The sequence below is a fragment of the Giraffa tippelskirchi genome, chromosome 9 (assembly GCF_054371585.1).
Source record: "Giraffa tippelskirchi isolate mGirTip1 chromosome 9, T2T-mGirTip1v1.2.pri, whole genome shotgun sequence".
Classification (NCBI taxonomy): Eukaryota; Metazoa; Chordata; class Mammalia; order Artiodactyla; family Giraffidae; genus Giraffa; species Giraffa tippelskirchi.
Genome location: NC_137283.1, coordinates 96,019,938 through 96,039,718, shown reverse-complemented (window position 1 = coordinate 96,039,718; position 19,781 = coordinate 96,019,938). Strand labels below are relative to the sequence as shown.

Below are 19,781 nucleotides of genomic sequence, written 5' to 3'. Positions count from 1 at the left end.
CTACATTAGGGCAGGATGGAATGCCAGGTTAATTAATTAAAATAAAAACTGAGTCTTCTTTCATATTCTTTCATAAAGGGATATTTCAGATGGTCAACAATTGATTCTTTAAATTCATGGGAAAAACCCAGATAATCTATTATGGTTATAATAAAACATCCTGCCTTTGAAAGCAGTAAAGTATTGCCTATTTTTGTGAACTGATATGTTTCTGAAATCTTTGTAAATTTATTTCTCTCATTGACTATATACTAAAGATTTTAGCCAATCTCTAGAAAAAAATAGTGACTTTTCTACAATTTTCATACAAAAAGGCATTTGAAAGCAATTTTTCTTGTAGAAAGAATTTTAAACCCATTTTGCCACAGTTGCTCTTTTGTCATTTAATGGAGGTTATAAACATGGCTTAACAAATTTTTCTCAAAAATAGTAAAACAAATTATTGATATAATTCAAGACTTTAAAAAAAAATCTAAGAATCTGTAGGCAAAAATAATTTTAAATTTGGAACAATTAGAGAATATTTGATAATTATTCAATATATTTGATTAATGAAAACTGATAAAGAGTTGTTAACACCCAAGGAAAAAATGCAATAAAAAGGAGCTTTCTTATTACTCATCCCTCAAGCATGGCCCCCCTCACCATAACCCAAAACCGCCTCTCTTTTTGCTTTCTTTGAGAATAATAAATACTACTACTGGAAGATCCTTTAGAGATTAAGTAATCCAGATTGCTCATTTTATTAGGGTTTCTATAAATATACTATTATTTATAGTATAATATAAAGTTTGTCTTGCTAGAAGTCACACAACTAGTTAAGTGAAATGCTGGTACTAGAATGAAGATTCAACCAATTTGGAGATAATGTTGTTGCTTCATTGCTCTCCCCACCCTATTCTACTAAACTATGACCCCATTTCATTTTTTTCCATACCATTTAATGTGCTTGGAATTCTCAACCAGTATTTATTGGGTAAACATCTACAAATGCAAAAAGCACAATACTGAGGGATATCAAAATTAGAAACAGACTGTACATATCCACTATTCCCAGTCTTTGAAATGATCTTCAGTGAAAGTCGATTAGTCATGTCTGACGCTTTGCGACCCCATGGACTATACAGTCCATGGAATTCTCCAGGCCAGAATACTGGAGTGGATAGCCTTTCCCTTCTCCAGGGGATCTTCCCAACCTAGGGATTGAACCCAGGCCTCCTGCATTGCAGGCAGATTCTTTACCAGCTCAGCCCTTGAAAGGATCTTAGCCATCAGTAGATGTAGCATAATCCCAGTCCTGCAGGAAGATGAAATTTTATCACGCCTATGACTAAAATAGCAATAGTCACTCTACAAAGCCAGCTATCTTGTGTTTAGAAGCATGTGTTTCTTGATTTCAAGAAGAAAATGGGTGTGGGGAGAACCTCAGCACAATTACTCAGCTTAACTCGTGACTGTCTTCTCTACATTTGTCGATGATTGAAGGCAAGTCAAAGATCAGGAAGTTGGTGACTTTTCCTGTTATGGTGGCTGCCAATCAACTTTGTGTTGTGTGGGAGGGTTGTGGTACTGTTTGAGAGAGACCTTCCCACGCGCATTTCCCCTAATGTGTTACCTTATGATGTGCTTTTGTCATAGGATTTGCAATAGGAATTTTATGGACTGTCAAAGAGTCGGATACAACTTAGTGACTAAACAACAACAGTCTTCAATGGATTGAATTTTCTCAAATCTTAAGAGAAAGTTGGAGAGAAATATGGGTCTTAATAAATTGGTTAATCTAAGTATACAAAGATATTTAATTCAGTTCACTAAAAGGGAGTAAGAAGGTTCTGTTTCAGAATTTACCTGAGATTATCTCAGCATTGCTATTGTTGAGTTTGGAAAATGGTGGCTTTGGAGTTACTTGGCCGTTATCATTTTAGTTAACTTTTTAACTGCATTCTTTTATTTTTAAAATTAATTTTTATTGGAGTATAGATGCTTTACAATGTTGTATTTGTTTGTACTGTGCAGCAAAATGAATAAGCCATATATTAATATATACATATATCCCTCCCTTTTGTTTTTTAAAATAATGTGTGAAAATATGGTATCAGACCCATACTGAGAATATTAACATAAATGTTACACAAAGTAAACTATCTTAAAATAATGCACTTAAAAAACCATAGTACTCATAATGCAATTGTATTCTAAGTTGAGAGCAATTTAATTAAAATACGGTTTCTCTTCGGGAAACAAAACTATGATGAAAAACAGCATAGCTTCATACATCATACCACAGATTATGATAAATTTCAAATGCAAGTCATTTGAAAGTCAAAAGATAAATGACAATTGGGAAATTTTTTCAACTCATATCACAGACATAGAGCTAAGTTCTCTAATATATTAAAATGTTTCTAGAAATTGATGAGAAAAAGACAAACCTAATAGAAATATGGGCAGCTGATTTAAACTTACGGTTCACAGAAAAGAGAATATAATATCTCTAAAAATATAAAAAGATGCTGTACCAATGCTCAAAATGAGAGAAAGAAAAATTCAGTGGAATAGTCTGATAGCACACCCTCTCTTGAGGAGGTGATGGAGAAATAAGTTCTTCCTCATATTGTTTTTAGGATGGATGACCATTTGGCAGTATCTACAAACTACAAAAGGAAAGGTACTTAGACTCAGCCAATTCATTTTTGAGAATTTAATCCTTCAAACATACTTGCATAAGAGAAGTATTTCATAGGATATATTTAAATATATTTACAAGGATGTTCATAAGATAATTGTTCTTAAGAACAAAATATGGAAGAAAATAATGTCTAAAAACATGTGCTATATCTATAGAAAAAAATACATGCTATATCTATCCTATACAGATCTAACAGAAAATGCTAAAATTAACCAGAATACCATACAAACCTAAAAAAAATGAAGAAACACTTTTTGTACTAAAATAGAAAGATACATTGTTCAGAAAAATAGCAAGGTACAGAATACTGTACAGTTCAGTTCATTCTCTCAGTCGTGTCCGACTTTTTGTGACCCCATGGACTGCAGCACACCAGGCCTCCCTGTCCGTCACCAACTCCTGGAGCTTACTCAAACTCACGTCCATTGAGTCGGTGATGCCATCCAACCATCTCATCCTCTGTCATCCCCTTCTGCTCCTGCCTTCAATCTTTCCTGGCATCAGGGTCTTTTCCAATGAGTCAGTTCTTCACATCGGGTGGCCAAAGTATTGGAGTTTCAGCTTCAGCATCAGTCCTTCCAATGAATATTCAGGACTGATTTCCTTTAGGATTGACTGGTTTGATCTTGCAGCCCAAGAGATTCTCAAGAGTCTTCTGTACAGAATGTGTTTATTTAATGTAAAAAAAAAAAAAAGTAAAAAAAGTGGGGAAGGGAATAAAATAAACGTACATATTTGCTTGTATATTAAGGAAATGCAGAAGAATACAAAAAAAATAATAGCATTGGTTGTCTGTTGGGGGAGTTGTAAATTGGGTAGATTCAGCAAGGGTAGGAAGGAAATTGGCACTTTTCACATTTCTGTATTTTTTAAATTGAACTTTGTCCATGTATTGTTTATTGAAAAATCAAATAAAAGCAAGAAATTGTTATTGTCTTAAGCCATTTTGACATTGCTAATAGTTTAAAAGTTTGTAGTATATATACAGAATAACAAGAGTACCCATATATCTATACTTCAAGCTTAAGACCATTACCAATAGTTTTAACTCTTCCTTCACATCTCTATATGATGTCATCTGATTTCACTTAGATTGTTATCCCAAATTATGTTGATTATTAACTTTATTTTCTCTGTATTTTATCACTTATGAGTAGTTCTTTGAAAAATATAGCTTTTGCAAAGAGCAAGGTCAAATTTTCTCTTCTTTGAATGGCAAGCACATTTAAAATTATCTGGGGCTGATATTTTCCTTATGTAAATACTTACATTCTTAATAGCATATCCTCAATGATTTCAGGACTATTGCAATTTTCATTTTCTAGTTGAGTTATTTAGGCTATTGTACAGGCATACCTTATTTTATTGTGGTTTGCTTTATTATGCTTTGCAGATACTGTGGTTTTCTTTTCCGAACTGAAGATTTGAGTCAACCTTGCCTCAAGCAAGTCTATTGGCTGCATTTTTCCAACAGCATTTCCTTATTTTGTATCTCTGTGTCTCATTTTGGTAATTCTTGCACTATTTCAAACGTTTTCATTATCATTATATGTGTTATGGTGATCTGTGATTAGTGATCTTTGATGGTACTACTATGACTCACTGAAGGCTCAGATGGCGGTAAGTGTTTTTTAACAATAGTTCAGTTCAGTTCAGTCGCTCAGTCGTGTCCGACTCTCTGCGACCCCATGAATCGCAGCACGCCAGGCCTCTCTGTCCATCACCAACTCCCGGAGTCTACCCAAACCCATGTTCATCGAGTCAGTGATACCATCCAAAATAGAGTATATTTTAATTAAGGTTATGTACATTGTTCTTCAGACATAATGTTGTTGCATACATCATAGACTAGGGTATAATGGAAACATAACTTTTATATGCACTGACAAAACAGAACAATTGTGTGACTGGCTATATTGCAATATTCACTTTACTGCAGTGGTCTGGAACTCAACCCACAATATCTCTGAAGCATGCCTGTCTATATTTCTTTTTCTAGAAATTTGATCATTTTCAATAAACTCTTCAAACTTATTTACCTAAATTTTATACTAATCTCTGTTTTTTGAATACATAGGCTGCATTTGTGTTCACCTCCGCTTCCTATTCCTCATATTAATAATACATCATTTTTGCTTGTATTGCCATATGCCTTCTTTATACAGCTTAGTTGAAACTGTATTGTACTTTTGCTTCCTGTTTCACTAATTCCACTATATTATTTTTCATGTGCTTCTTTCTTTTTGTTAAATTTTGTGGATATTCTTTTTTTAAAATATGAATTCTTACTTGGGTTCTGAACTATTAATTTTGAGTCTTTCTAATATTAAAAATTTTTAAAGCTACGATTTTTTCTTCAGAAAAAATGTTTTCCTCTTTGTTCCAAAGTATTTTACATTGTTGCCTCTCACATTTCATCCTTGACCTCTGTGGAATTACTGTTTGTATGCAGTGAATGGTGGAGATGAAATATTGCCTCCCATCAAGCACCTAACCTTAGTCTTTGGTAGGCCTGACTTCTCTTATTGTTGTGTATTTCAAATGTTCCAGCCTCTTTATGTTTCCCTTGCTTTATCTCCTGTAGTCTCAGTAACTATCTAAACCAAAACTTTAAATGAAACAGGAATGGCAAAAGATTCCAGATCAGTGACCATCATCAGACTTAGAAATCCTTCTTCAGATTCACACACACGTCTTGTATTTATCATCTGAGAATTTCCCTTATTCTCTTCTCAGTTTAGCATTATTTAAATTTTTTTTAACATATAGCATTTCTTTTTGTTTTGTAAAAAGAGAAATTGCCATAGTATCTACATGTCAATAGTATAAGGATTGCCATTTTAAGAACTTTTAACTACAGCAGAATAAAAGCTTTGGAATAATGAGCGTGATTTATTTTTTAAGAAACATATATTCTAGGGAACTTTGCCTCTCTCTCTGTGATGTGTTTTTTTATCACCAATACTTTTGACATTTTCCTTGATGCAACATGTTCCAATATTGTATGTTAACAGACAGAAAAGAAAATATCATTAGTATAGGAAGCTGAAGGGGCTTCCCAGGTGGTGCTAGTGGTAAAGAACCCACCTACCAATGCAGGAGAAGTTAAGAGATGTGGTTCGATCCCTGGGTCGAGAAGATCCCTGGAGGAGGGCAGGGCAACCCATGGCAGTATTCTTGCCTGGAGAATCCCTAGGACAGAGGAGCCTGGCAGGCTATAGTCCATAGGGTCACAAACAGTTGGACATGACTGAAACGACTCTGCATGCACACAGAAAGTTGAATACTCACTGATTTAAGAATAGGTGTTCTAGATATTGTAGATACATATAAAGTTAGGTATTCTATATTGGTTGGAATTGTTGGTACATTTCCTTGGAATCACAATTGCATAGTCATTTATTTTTCTCTTGCATGTAATTGATGTATCGTTCTAGGCAAAATGCTCTCACATTTCACCTGCTGCCTATGCACTTTTCCATAAGTTTAGGTAGGACTTTCTGAGGTCATTGATATACAGAAAGTATTCAGCAAGGAATCTGTCATTTTCCATGGATTCCTTCTGTTTAAATGATCACATAAAGGGTGAAATCCTTTCAGGATTATAGGAGGTAATGTTATAGTAAGCAAAATGCTTAAGTGGGATTCTTTCTGTGTCTAATTTTTCTACTGTTCAGAACCTCCAGATTGTTTCTAAAATAGTTTCTTAACAAAATCATTTTATACCTTTTAGAATGGATGTTGCAGAATCAGAGGTAATCTCTTATGAAATTCATCATTTGTGGACCAACAAAAAAATCTGTCACAAGATACTCAGAACCTAAAGTGACTTTCAGATTATTAAAGAGCTGTCTACGATTGCTTGGATAAAAAGGTTCAAAGTGGGTATTAATAATACAGATAGAAAATCAGAGGCAAACAAAATTAACCATGTCTGTCATGATACCCCAAAATAAGGGTTAGCGTGGAAGCCTCTCAGGTTTAATATCTTTCATGTAAGTTTATTTCTTTTATATATTTTATGTGTATTTTATATATTTTATGTATATTTGCTAGAGTTGCCTTACCAAAATACCACAGACTAGGTGGCTTAAGAAACAGAAATCTATTTCTCACCATTGTGGAGGCTACAAGTCCAAGGTCAAGGTGTCTGCATGTTTGGTTTCTTCCAAGGCTTCTCTCCTTGACTTGGCAGTGGCTAGCTTCTCGCTATAGCCTCATGTGGTCTTTCCACTGTGTACCCACATCCTTGGAGTTTCTCCATGTCCAAATTTCTTCTTATTAGAGTACCAGTAAGACTAGATTCAAAACTACCCTATCAGCCTCATTTTAATTGAATTACTTCTTTAAAAACCCTGTCTCCAAATACCATCATGTTCTTCAGTCCTGGGGGTTAGGGCCTCAATATATGAATTTGGCAGGGTGGAAAGCAAGGGAGAATAGAATTCAGATCATAATGTCCTTGTTTGTTGTTCACCAACTGTGAGACATGTCTATCTTTTTAAATATTCCTTGTACTTACTAGGATTATTATGAGTATTAAAGAATAAAAAACATGCAGAGCACTTAGGATAATGCCTGGTAAATAGTAAATGTTAATTACTAGTGCTCATTACTATGGCCTGGAGATGTGTATTTTTACATTTTGATAAAAATTGTGAAATACCAAGTGTTCTGAAGATATCAAGTAAGTATGTGCATGCTAAGTTGCTTCAGTCATGCCCGACTCTCTGAGACCCTCCCTATGGACTTAGCTCGCCAGGCTACTCTGTCCATGGGATTTTCCAGGCAAGAATACCAGAGTGGGTATTGCTCTTCTCCAGGGGGGTCTTCCCAACCCAGGGATTGAAGCTGAGTCTCTGAATTCTCCTGCACTGGCAGGCGAGTTCTTTACCACTAGCACCCTCTAGGAAGCCCTATATCATGTATTCTATTTCCTTGTTGATCTTCTGTCAAGTTGTCCTATCTGTTGTTGAAAATGAAAATTTGAAGACCCCAACTACTACTGTTGAATTGTCTATTTCTTCCTTCAATTCTGTCGGCTTCCCTTCATGTATTTTGGGGCTCTACTATCACGTACCTGAAGGTTTACAACTGGTGTGTCTTCAATGAATTGACACTTTTATCATTATAAACTGGCATGAGTGTTAAGGAGAACATCTATAACTGAAAGCCGTAACATTCTTTGCCTCTTTTGCTTCCGATTCCCTCACCTATTATGTTGATACATGTGGTAGCCTTTTCCTGGCCTTGGAGCCCAGTTTGAAGAGAGGGGAAACTACTACGGTGCTTTTGATTGGTGTGTGCTGCTATACTCATCCTCTGTGCTCTTGCCACTGGTGACTCATCCTTGGTGTGGATGCAGCTCACCCAGGCAAGTGGGAATTGGAAAATAGCAAGTGTTTTGAAACTGAGCTAGAAATCAGAGGAGACCATATCTTCTCAATTTGCATTGACTGTTATTAAGCAAAACTGAATATCATGACAAAAAAAGTCTCAAAATACTGATGAAAAGTTGAAGTAGTATTGGTCACTATGTCTGCTGTCAATATTTTCAGCAGTAAAAACAGTGAAATAATTATTGATTAATAGTCATTAAAGACATTGGATTATATAGCTTTACCTTATTTATTAATAGGTAACATATTCTACTTTTTAAATGTTCTTAAGAAACATGGAGGGACTTCCCTGGTGGCTCAGATGGTAAAGAATCTCCCTGTGATGCAGGAGACACAGGTTCGATCCCCGAGTCAGGAAGATCCCCTGGAGAAAGGAATGAAAACCGACTCTAGTATTCCTGCCTGGAGAATTCCATGGACAGAGGAGCCTGGCGGGCTGTAGTCCATGGGGTCACAAAGAGTCAAACACGACTTAGCAACTAACATACACACACACACACAATAAACATGCAAGAAGAGAGAATATATTATATACAGTACTTTTTTAACGTAAAGAAGCTATTTTAACTTACACTTCAATTTGATGAAAGCAAAGATTGTGTGAAGATGAGTTCAGAGTAATAAATGGAAAAAGTAGGATTGAAAGAATTGGATATCTAATGCTCAATAATTAATGAGCAGTAACTAATGTAAATTATCTCGACTGCAACTTTCTGCTATTGCAAGATATCTTGACATTACCCAAAATTAACTTCATCAGGATATTCTGCTTTTTATATTTCTCATTAATAGAAATGTTTTAACGTAGCATGTTATAATGTGAAGCATATCGGTCATGTCATATACAACATGTATTATGTAATCCAAGCAATTAGATTGTTTAAGTCCTATTGAAAATTGATTTTGCCATTTTACAGTAATAAAAAATTCCTCTCTATTATGTTTATTTTGTATAATGTGATCTTCACCAATGACACATTTGCAAAATGTGTTAGTAAGAGGAAGATTGAAGACATAGATCTCATAAAACAGAACTATCTGCAATGTTGACATGCTCTTAGTTCAAGGTAGTGACTGTTGATGTGAAAGTTCTGGTGGGTGTATATCACTACTTCTATGTCATAGTGAAGCTAAGTGAAAAAAAGGAATTGAAGATAAGGATGGACACTCTCATAAAGCATATTCATGTGTATTATCTCAACATTATGTATCTTATCTCAAGCTACTTGGAGGTGACAACCAAGAAATGTCTTTTAATGTACCTAGTAACTGAGAAGAAATGTGGCACATGTTATATGTGTTAAAGCTGTTTGAAGATTGAGTTTTAAGCAAAAGTATTTTATAAAAGAAAAATGTTTGAAACCAATGTTCTCATCACTTACTATTCATGAACAAGTTTACTTAACATACATAAAATCTTCATAAAGCAGAGAATGGGGACATTGGGGGGTGGGTTCCTTGCTCTCTTCTTTAACATAACAAGTTTGTTGAGTGAGAAAAAAGTCATAATCAAGTGCTTATTCTTTTTCTTATCTCTAACTTTAGAAAATCTCTTACATTGATTCCAGTTATCTAACCTTATTATATTGCTTATTCATTGAGATGACATAGTAGGAAAAAAAAGATATTTAACAGATTTCTAAGAACAGTAACAATTGAAACCAACCTTTACTTGGTTGATTATGTTAACCATATGGTCTCTACCAGTTTTCCAAGGGCAAATGAGAACAGAGATTTTGAAAAGAAAAAGAAGCACAAATAAAGACATGTGATATATAAAATATATTTTGGCTGATTTTTACATTTTTTTCCTGGATAGTCTCTCTGGAATAAAAGGTGAGAAATTAACATGTTTCTGTCTATAGCTAGATAAGTGATATTAGTAGTAGATCAGTTGGGAAACTGCCTAGAAAGATGTTCTATATGTGACCCAAAAATATTCTTGACATAAATTAGAAAAATTTAAATTACTCCTGCTCCCACTTGCAAGTGGTGGAGATGGGGAACATTTCTTTGTAGCACGATATCTCAGTTGGGTAGTTGTTTTCTTTTGTTCGAAATTTACATGACAGCAGAAATTTGGCAGGTTGTCACAGTGAGTTTAAATTCTGAATATAAATAATTCATGATGCAGTGTTGTTTATGGGAAATTAATCTGGATTTTAAACTCTTTGCTATACCTCCCAAGTGATTTCTAGATAGAAATAAATGCATAAAAATGCTGAAATGAAAATAGAAACTATAGAACAGTTATTTATTAATTTTTTAAGACTAAAAATCCTGCTTTATCCAATTAAAGTGGATCAGTAAGGGAATCTATTAGATATACCATACTTATAAATAGAAAAAGAGGGCATCCGTTTATAGCAGTACTTATAAGCAACAAAATAACTAGAATGATCACAGTATTTTTTTAATCCTTTTAAATGCATAGCTGGACAAGCAAGAAAATTAAGGGAATACTCAAGATAAGAAAGTAAAAGTATTAAAGTGCTTAAATTATACTGGGTGGTAAGTTTGTGGAATGTTGGGGTGAGAAGTATGTGGTTTAGTTCAGTTCAGTCACTCAGTCGTGTCCGACTCTTTGCGACCCCATGAATTGCAGAACGCCAGACCTCTCTGTCCATCACCAACTCCCGGAGTCTACCCAAACCCATGTCCATCCAGTCAGTGATGCCATCCAACCTTCTCATCCTCTGTCATCCCCTTCTCCTCCTGCCCCCAATCCTACCCAGCATTAGGGTCTTTTCCAATGAGTCAACTCTTCGCATGAGGTGGCCAAATTATTGGAGTTTCAGCTTCAACATCAGTCCTTCCAATGAACACCCAGGATTGATCTCCTTTAGGATGGATTGATTGGATCTCCTTGCAGTCCAAGGGACTCTCAAGAGTCTTCTCCAACACCACAGTTCAAAAGCATCAATTCTTTGGCGCTCAGCTTTCTTCACCATCCAACTCTCACATCCATACATGACCACTGGAAAAACCATAGCCTTGACTAGATGGACTTTTGTTGGCAAAGTAATGTCTCTGCTTTTAAATATGCTATCTAGGTTGGCCATAACCTTCCTTCCAAGGAGTAAGCGTCTTTTAATTTCATGGCTGCAATCACCATCAGCAGTGATTTTGGAGCCCCAAAAAATAAAGTCTGACACTGTTTCCACTGTTTCCCCGTCTATTTCCCAAGAAGTGATGGGACTGGATGCCATGATCTTAGTTTTCTGAAGGTTGAGCTTTAAGCCAACTTTTTCACTCTCCTCTTTCACTTTCATCGAGAGGCTCTTTAGTTCTTCCTCACTTTCTGCCATAAGGGTGGTGTCATCTGCATATCTGAGGTTATTGATATTTCTCCCGGCAATCTTGATTCCAGCTTGTGTTTCTTCCAGCCCAGCATTTCTCATGATGTACTCTGCATATAAGTTAAATAAGCAGGGTGACAATATACAGCCTTGACGTACTCCTTTTCCTATTTGGCACCAGTCTGTTGTTCCATGTCCAGTTCTAACTGTTGCTTCCTGACCTGCATACAGGTTTCTCAAATTATGCTGGATGGTGAGTTTGTGGAAGGTTGGGGTGAGAAGTATGTGGAGGTGGTTGCTATTTTATTTTGCTTGGGTTGTAAAAGTTTAATGAGAATTTGGGTCCAGGGAAGGGGTGGTGAATTGGAAATAAGATCCTGCACTGAGCTAAGCCCCTCGCAAAGGGCTATATTCTTATTAAAAGAGCAGAATATCCACTCCATTAGTAAATCCACCCTCATAAGGAAACTTATAGGTAGTAGTCTGAGCCATAGTGGGAAAATATGTATAAGTCCTGAGAATTCATAACTATGTAGATTTAGGGTTCTAATTTATTTTATATGAGTGATCCAGAAAACCATAATCAGAAATAACATTTAAATAGTAATATTAGATAGGGTTACCCCAAGAGTGCCTGGCAGAAGCAAAAGGACAACCACTCTAAGCCAAACTCATACTTCCCAGGACTTCAAAAGAATCTAGACAATAAATTCATAATATAAAATTTAAAACCCATAAGGAAAAAATTTACCATGAGCAAGAATCATAATTTCAGATATTAGAACTATCAGATAAAGATTATAAAATTAGTAAGCATGTCTACCAGTTTATTTATTCAGTATTCTGAGTAGATTAACACCTTTTTTTTTTTGACTCATGTGTTAAGAATTTAAATATGAAAATGAAACTTCAAAATTTCAGAAGAAAATATAGATGAATATCTTGATGCCAGGGTAGGAAAGAATTTCTGAACTCCCTCTCTTTAAACTTGTAAAGGGAAAGAAGGATATATTTGATTACATTAAAATTAAAATTCTCTATACAGCAATAGATAAACTTATTAAACTATAAACTGTAAACAAATTTATTTATGATGAGCTAGAGTCTAGTAAGATCTATTTGAATTGAGAATATATGAGTAACTTCTAAAATCAATAAGGTAGATAATGCCATAGAAAAATGAGCAAAGGATTTAAGAGAAAAAGAAAGCTCAATTGCTAACAAACACATATGAGATGCTTACCAGAGAGCAGGAAATGTGAGTTAAAATAACATGATGCTAACATCACACCCTGAGAGATTAAAAAAAAAAACAAAAATATTTTATAACAAATTTCTGTGAAGTTGTTGAGGGGATATGACAAGTGCCACCATTGTAAAGGGCAATTTGGCAATATTTCATAAAGTTGGAGATATGAGATCCCTTCACTCTTATGGGCATATTCTCAATGGGATTTAGGATATGCTACTCCAAAATATGGCACCTGGGCATACTGACTATTTTAAGCTAAAAGAGTTTGAGAAAACAGCAAACTAAGGAAGGTTACTCTGATCATCCCCCTGCTCGCTCCTGGAACAGCTCAAAAAGCCCTCATGTGTGAGGTATCCTACCTATACCTAGAGAAAAGGAGCATTCTTATCTCTGATGACAAAGGAGTGCCAAGAAAAATCCCAACACAGCCCTTGCTAAGTTTTCCTCAGTTTTTTATTACATTTAACTCATACTCTTTGACTTATTATATTGCTTCACAACTGTCTACTCTATTAAACCTAGGATAAAATGCTCAGGCTTAAACATTTCTTTGGGCCTTCATTTCCTTACAAAGGCTTCTGTGTCACATACAACTTATATTAAGTAAATTTGCATGGTTTTCTATTTTTAATTTGTCTTTATCAGTTTAGTTTTTTGATACTTCCAGGAACCCTAAGAGTGTGAAAGAAAATTTTTCCTCCTTTACAGTTTGTAGAGAAATTTTGAGCATTCACACAATAAGCTAGGTACAAAATCCTCCATCAGTATTGTTTGTTCAAGTTAACAAATTGAAAATAATCTAAATGTCCATCAAGTGAAGAACGACTATACTGTGATATAGTCAACCCTAGTATACTATATAACAATTACAATGAAATATCTGGAGCTAAATGTATGAAAGGAAATTTGGGACTGATAGTTATATTACAATGCCACTTGTGTGAAATTTAATAATAAGAAAAGGAATAGTCTTTTCTTATTAAGACTAGCAATATTCATAATCAGAATAGCAACATTCATATGAAGCAAAAGCATAAAAATACACATGATGGTGAGAAAATTGAGAAAAATAATAATTGCCTGTGGGGCTAGAAAGAAGGAACTATGATCAAGAAAAGATTCACAGGAGCTTCAAATGTGTCTCTAATATTACATTTCTTTTTAAAAGAACAGTATTTCTCTTAAAAGAACTATCCTAAGAGAATGTGTTTTGATTAATTTGGAATAACACCTGAGTATTCACTTTACAATTTTTGATATTTTCCTGTATATTTGAGAGATTTCACTATAAAAAAGAAAAAGTTTTTTTATCCTATTTACTAAATGAGTTATTGGGCTGATAATTAAATAATTTTGATGAGAAAAATGCCATTTTTTCTTAACTTGCCTAAATGACTGACATGACTTAATGTTTTCCAGGCCCTATAAAATTTGGCTACATTAGTCTCCAGCCCCGCCTTTGGGGGCCTTCTTGGAAGCTGCTTATAGCATAATGTTCATTATTCCAGTGTTCCAACAGGGGCAGGGAGATTGAACCTCATCAAATGATTAGCCTACAAAGCTGTTGTTGTGGGCCACATTGTGTTCCCTGAGATTTCACATATTGAATCCCTAAACTCCATTATTATAATTTTTGAATGTAGTACACTTAAGGAATTATTTAAGATTAACAAATGAAGTCATAATCTTGGGCCCTGATCCAATAAAACCGCTGTCCTTACCAAAGAGGAAAGGATGCCAGAGAAAAGAGCATGTGAGGACACAGTGAGAAAGAGGTGTTTTGCAAGCCAAGGAGAGCTGTGTTAGGACAAATCAAACCTGCCAACACCTAGATCTTGGACTGCCAGCCTCCAGAACTCTTCTGTTTAAATCATCCAGTCTGTGATATTTTGTCATGGTAGCCCTTGCAAACTAATTCAGCTGTTATATCATGGGAAGATATGAAATTGGAAGCCCAGAATTAGATCAAAGACTAGAAGTAGAAAAGTTAGTTCATCTATTTACTAAAGAAGCCAAAAGAACAGCAAATAGTACTCTAGCAAAGTGGTTAGTAGTATTAGACTAGTTAAGATAGAGATCACTCAGAATGGTGAAAAAGTGAAAGTGATAGTCACTCAGTCATGACAGACTTTTGCGACCTATGGACTGTAATCTGCCAGGCTCCTCTGTCCATGGAATTCTCCAGGAAAGAATACTGGAGTGGGTAGCCATTCCCTTCTCCAGGGGATCTTCCCAATCCAGGGATCAAAGCCTGGTGTCCTGCATTGCAGGCAGATTCTTTACCATTTGAGTCACCAGGGAAGCCCCACTCAGAGTGGGCCATGGCCTTATTCAAACATCAGCTGATTGCCAACCTGATTGAAAACCCAAGTATAAACCCTATCTGAAGAATAAGTTTTGTTTTGGCTACTGTATAAACGGGTACTCTCTTTACTTTGAGTTGTACACTGTATTTGTATAATTCTAACACAATACACTCTGGATTCTGGCATATTAGTAAATATTCTATGGTTTAGTGCCCAAATACCTGATTTTAAGTTTATTCATATTTTTAGAAATCACACTTAATAGCAAAGGACAGACAAATAAATGAAAGCAAATACCATATCTAGGTTGTAAGTAGGCCTTGAGTTCAATCAATTTCAAATAAGTTGATATTTGAGTTTTCAAAGTAATACTAAAGTAATAAAAAAATTGCCTCAGATATGAGCAAATTTTTGTCTTTATTCCTTTTGGATGATTAGATTGTTAAGATATGATATCAAGAGTTAGCCTAAGGAGAGTTAAGCTAAGGAATCACTAAATAATAAAAAGAAATAAATCATGATGAAAGCGAAAGTGGCTCTTTCCAACTGTTTGCGACAGCATAGACTGTTCATGGAATTCTCCAGGCCAGAATACTGGAGTGGGTAGCCTTTGCCTTTTCCAGGGGATCTTCACAACCCAGGGATTGAACCCAGGTGTCCTGCATTGCAGGCAGAGTCTTTACCAGCTGAGCCACAAGGGAAGCCCAAGAATACTGAAATGGGTAGCCTATCCCTTCTCCAGTGGATCTTCCCCACCCAGGAATTGAAATGGGGTCTCCTGCATTTCAGGCAGATTCTTTACCAACTGAGTTATCAAATGACAGTTAAAAGAACATTGAATTATTATGGAAACAGACAATGAATATAATTCCTTTAATAATATGTTCCCACCTGGTTCTATGTTCTACTTTTTATCTACCAAATTCCATTTAATCCTTACCACCCTAGATGGTAGATAGTAAGACTGGCCAAAATTTTCAGATGAAGAAGCTGTGATTTAGGGATACCGATTAAGCTGCCCAAGGACACACAGCTATAATCTGAATCCAATTCCGTCTAATTAACCAACATCTTTAACCACCATAACATACAAGGACAGACATTGCTTTTAAAGAATTGTAAAAGTCAACATGAAGCTTTATATTTGAAATGTCTTGTGCATTGTCAGTGGTCAAAAATGAATGGAACTCCAGACTAACTCTATTTGGCCCTGTGTCGTTTCAGGACACCTTGTTCTCCAACTTTTGTCTGCTGATGACTCGGGGAGACTGACATCTCCATAACACACCAATTAGAACAGAGTAGCAGGGCTGTCTCCGAGCTGAAGCTGACCCTCCAGGTAGTGTAGACCAATCAGACCTATCCTCAGAGGACTCTGTAATCAGATTTGGGAAGTCTGGAAGGAGGCCAGGCATTCTATTCACAGGAGTGGGCTGAGATTCAGATGTAAAAAGAAGAGAAAGCCTGCAGTGGCAGTGGAAAATAACTGTGTAGCCCTGGATTGCCGATTTAGCATAAAGACAGCAATGATTCATGGCTGAGTTGATAAACACGTTTTCCAAAGTGAAAGCAGGCAGGATGCAGTTTCCAGCTTGGAGGGCTTCATTACTGAAAGGTTTCTAGAAAGAAGCCACTCAGCCCACGCTTCCGTAGTTTTGGAAATGGATTGGTGCTAGGGGCATAGTTTTTTTCAATGAAATGAGGATAAGAGGAAACTCAAGCAGTTTACCATAGCATAGTTTGAGGGGGATCTTTAGTTCATATAATGAACTTCATACTCGTACTTCATATAATGAAGCAGACTCAGCATCATATTCAGAGCTCATGCTGACAATAGCCATGCCAGAAATGCTAACTGGCTCACTGGTATGGTCACCAATATCTTCCCAATCCTGGGAGACAATAAGGACTCAAACCTCAGCACTTGAACATCTGTCTGGCATTATTTACTGTGAATCTACAGGTGAAAAGAAATTAGAAACAGCTACAAGGAAGACGTAAGGAAACCACCATACCTCAGTTATTAACACAGAGAGTTTACTTTACAGCTTCTCTTTGTAATACATTTAACTCAAGTTCACCACCACTACAACCCCCAGGCTTTCAAGACTTGCTCTATAATTCACTGGGGAGAAAGAACTTGTGCTCACAGGTAAACAAATTTCCAAAGTCTGTTTGAAAGGGAAAGCTGGTAATGGGCATTGAAAGGAGTTCAGTTACATTTGAGAAGAATGACAAAGCAGAGTATCTTTCCGAAGAGAGTATAGTATATATAAGGGGCCCCATGGTGGTTCAGGGAAATAAGCATTAAAAATACTTTGTTCATGGAGTTTTTCACTTTTAGAATTTGTGACAGGAAATTCAACAGATTAAGCATGAGCTAATTGTCTTTTTGGCAATTGTGCTAAAGAATCTGCCTGCCAATGCAGGAGATGAAGGAGATGTGGGTTCAATCCCTGGGTCAGGAAGATCCACTGGCAGAGGAAATGGCAACCCACTCCAGTATACTTGCCTGGAGAATTCCATGGACAGAGGGGCCTGGTGGGCTACAGTCCGTGGAGTTGCAGAGTCAAATATGACTTAGCGCACACACACAAACAACTGCCTATTACCTAACAGTGTCAGGCAGATTGAAGGTAAATCATTAATTAAACAAATACACAATTTAATTATGAAATATCCAAGTGATACATTACTTAGGCATTTGGCTATAGTTCTAGGGTTTGGAAGAAAGGTTGTAATGGAAATATAAATCTGATTTATATTCATGGTCTAAAAGGAATAGGAGGAAATATAAACACTTAAAGAATGAAGATAAATTCAAATATACTTAGACCTGAGCCTTACAAAATTTCAGTCTTTAAAGGTCTAGTACTCGGCAAGTGTTACTAGAAGAGATTGCCTGAGAAATGAGAAGAAAAATAAGAAAATGTTCTGTTAAAGAAGAAAAGGAGGTGTTTCAAGAATAGGAAATTGTTAGTTGACTTGTTGAAGTCAACTGAAAGACCAAACAAGTTTTCCTGTGATTTAGCTGTTTGCGTGGCATTGGTTTCACTGACAAAAGTAACTTTTTTAGGGTGATAGAGCCAGAATCCAGACTGGAGTAAATAGAAGAATAAGGTAAAGTGATGAACTTGAGAAAAAGTGAGGAACACCCATTTGGCTGTGATTATAAAGGAAAGGACAGGGAAATGAGCTGCATCTGAAACAGGGTAATAGAAATAAATATCTATGGAATTAAACCTGTGTAAGGAAGACTTTAAGCCTGGAAGGGTTTAGACGTAGTAAAAAATAATAGGGATCGTGGAATGATGATATCAATGTGTGTGTGCTAAGTTGCTTCAGTCATGTCAGACTCTTTGGGATACAATGGACTGTAGCCTACCAGGCTCCTCTGTCCATGAGATTCTCCATGCAAGAATACTGGAGTGGGTTGCCATGCCTTACTCCAGGGATCTTCCCAACCCAGAAATCAAACCCATGTCTCTTATGTCTCCTGTATCAGCAAGTGAATTCTTTACCACTAGTGCCGCCTGGGAAAGGGTCATATGAATAACTGCTTCAGGGGACAGAGAGGGGTTCTGGGAAAGTGGCTGAAAGAATGGATGTTGAGGTCAGAGCGGGAAATTTGAAATGGGTGCTTTGGGAGTGACTAAGTTTCCTAAGAAGGCAGAGTTCAGGTTGTAATAGAGGGAGCAGGTGGCTAGGTGAAGTGGGGGAGATCATTAGGAAGTTTAGTGAACACAGAGTCAAGGATTGTTGGATGGTTATGCTTAATCACTGGAAGTGTGGGAGGGAAAATAAACAGACCACAAAATAAAAGCACTTTGCCTGAGCAGGATAAAAGGTAAATTATGTTTTCTGGAAACATCTAGGTTTCAGTTAAGGTCATTTTTTAATAACAGACAATTTAGGGGAATATCAGTGGTCATTGCAGAGAAGGCAATGGTACCCCACTCCAGTGCTCTGGCCTGGAAACTCCCATGGATAAAGGAGCCTGGTAGGCTGAAGTCCATGGGGTCGCTAAGGGTCGGACATGACTGAGCGACTTCACTTTCACTTTTCACTTTCATGCATTGGAGAAGGAAATGGCAACCACTCCAGTGTTCTTGCCTGGAGAATCCCAGGGATGGGGGAGCCTGGTGGGCTACCGTCTGTGGGGTCGCACAGAGTCGGACACGACTGAAGTGACTTAGCAGCAGCAGCAGTGGTCATTGTGGAAAGTTTGAGAGAGAAGATTAGAGTGAGACATTGGCTCAAGAGAAAATATGTTAAAAGCATTGTGGGGATGAGAGCCGAAAAGCTGATGAATGATCTGAAAGGCTTGGCCTCTGGGCAGTAACAATATAAACAGGGAAGAGAGATACCAAATCCTTGGTTCTGATTGTGTCTTGGATGTAAATGATCTTGTGAACTGATGGAAACAGCTGCAATCGAGAAGCCAGAGCTAGCGATTGCTGTGTAGAACTAGGGTTCCAGTGGCCAAGTGTTGTCACAAGCAGTGGGGAAAATAATGCTGGCCACAGCTGTCCATGATACTTTACTAGAAGTCAAGTGATTCTTACTGGGGGACAGCTTGTCTAAGTGAGTTTAGTTAAATTTCTGCATTAAGTGGGCATCCCAAAGGACTGATCAGAATTTTCCTTGGTTTTCAAATGACTGGGACCAAATACTCCTTGAGGCAGCCTGTGGGGTCCCAGCACATCCACCTGTGTGCTTCTCTCATGGAATCTCCAGCAGAGTGGGAGGAAGTTTTCAGAAAATACAGACTTAACACTATGAGAAGATATCCCTTTAAGTCACATACTGCAAAACATGACTTTTTTTTTATATGCT

General features: G+C 36.6%; 1 protein-coding gene across 1 annotated transcript in view; it reads left to right on the top strand.

Annotated features, from left to right (window-relative positions):
• CLVS2 (clavesin 2) overlaps positions 1-19,781 on the top strand; it is a 181,533-nt gene that overhangs the window by 146,549 nt on the left and 15,203 nt on the right. The window contains exon 11 of the transcript XR_014065601.1: positions 16,170-16,284. The gene's annotated coding sequence lies outside the window, so the exon portion shown is untranslated. The remainder of the gene's footprint in view (positions 1-16,169; positions 16,285-19,781) is intronic.